Raw genomic sequence first — 2,119 nt, 5'->3', positions numbered from 1 at the left:
CTGTGCATGAATTTCATCACCAGGCCTCTAGTATAATATATAGATGATGTATTATAGAATTGTACACCTGAAACATGTAATTTTGTTAACCATTTAACCGATAAAATTTAATAAAAATTATACAAAAGAAGTACTAATATATGTGCATGTATATATAATGCAGATATATATCAAAACAAGAAAAATATCCTAACAGAAAAATGGCAAAAATGGGAAATTAACAGAGGAGAAAATATAAATGATAAAAGAAAATAACACACAAAAGAAAAAAATGCTTTTCTCACCAGCAATCAGTAAAATCCAAATTTAAATAAATATGATCTCATCTCACCCTTACAAAAAATACAGGTATTAATATTTTTAACATGGAGCTTTGCAAGAATGTAGAAAAATAAAAATTCATGTTATTAACAAATTGTTACAACCACTTTAGAGAGCTATTGGAAAAGGGCTGGTAGCTTATAGTGTCGTATAATCTCTCAATGAGTAGTATGCATCTTGATGGTATTATGTAGAAACACCCACATATGTACAAAAGAAAAGAATGCTCCATTGAAGAACTGATTGTAATAGCCAAAGTGGAATAAAGTGTTTCTCAGAAGGAGAATAAATTAATAAATCATGGTTTATTCATATAATCATTCTATAGAGCAGTTAAAATAGATTATATGTATCAATATGGCTATATCTCAAAAACATAAAAAAGAGCATAAAGCAGTATGACTCCACTTATGTAAATTTTAAAGCACACAAAACAACAAATATATTTATGATTCTTTTTCAGTTGGGCTCCCTGAAAGCACAGTCTAAGGAGGAGGGCTGTGTGCGAACCATTCAGCAGAGATTGTCCTAGGAAGATGTAAAGAAGTAAGAAAAGCAAAATAGAGCAGAATGCAAAGCCAAGTCCCAATGTGGTTGAAATTGAGGACTCAGCCCATCCTATGGAGTCTGGAGCTGGGATGGCTCTTCAGAGTTACTCCATATTGAAATAAAGGGGCCGAGGATGTACATTTCTGTATCAGCCAGCCATTGGCCATGGCCAGGTAGCCCTTAGCTGGAAGCAATGCTGAGCCTGGGGTACAGCTGTGAGCCATCACAGCTAATGTCAGCAGTTGACAGATGGGTGTGTTAGACCTGAGGAGGGGACCTGGATGCAATACTGCGGTATCCACTTTGCTGTCATTCATATAAATGCAATAAGAGTACTGCACACACATGCACAGGAATGATGCACATGGGCTTGAGGGTAGTAGTTTCCTACGGGGAGGGAGGCACAGGAAGGGAAAGGATGAGGGGCAAGCTTCAGATGGATCTGCAATGTTTCATTCATTAAAAAATATGATGTAGAAGCAAATGTAAAGATATTTTACCTTATTGGTGTACCTGTGTCCATTATATTATATTCTGTATCTTCAAAATGTTTCAAATATTTTCAATCCAGTCATATTGGAGGGTGATAAAATGACATTCAAAAAGTAGTCTAAAATAAAGCAAAATTTTTTTTCTATTTTTAATTTAAAAAGCAAAAGCTTTGGTCATGATGTGATGGCTGTTTTCAAAGCATAATTGAAATTACAGTTGACCTGGTACCTTTACAAAAGTCATTTAGATTATATACATACCCTAAAATTTATTTTAACTTAAAAGGTATATATACCCAGTTACATGTTGATTTTTTTTTAAATTTAAGACAATGACTTCTCCTTTGAGAACATGCCTACAGATGGTCGATCTTTAGAGTGTTTTAGTGCTCACCTGCTGTAGACTGAAAAAATTCATAGGTTGAAGCACTAACCCTCAACATAATGGTCCTTTGATATGGGGCTTTGGGGAGGTCGTTAGGGTTAAAGAAAGTCATGAAATCAGGGCTGTCCTGAAAAGATTTGCAGCTTTATAAGAGGAGGAGAAGAAATCAGAGCTCTCCAGCATGTTGGGACAAAGGGGAAGGAGATAATTTGAGGCACAAAGAAAGCTTTTATCAGATACAACCATGCTGGCACCCTGCTCTCAGAATCCCAGCCTCCAGAACTCTGAGAAGTTAAATCTGTTGTTTAAGTCATTTAGTCTATAGTATTTTGTTATTCAGAGCTGACCAATCGACCACCCACACAAATGCAGA

This window comes from Myotis brandtii, unplaced genomic scaffold, assembly GCF_000412655.1.
Source record: "Myotis brandtii unplaced genomic scaffold, ASM41265v1 scaffold547, whole genome shotgun sequence".
NCBI classification, from domain to species: Eukaryota; Metazoa; Chordata; class Mammalia; order Chiroptera; family Vespertilionidae; genus Myotis; species Myotis brandtii.
Note: the sequence above shows the minus strand (reverse complement) of the source record.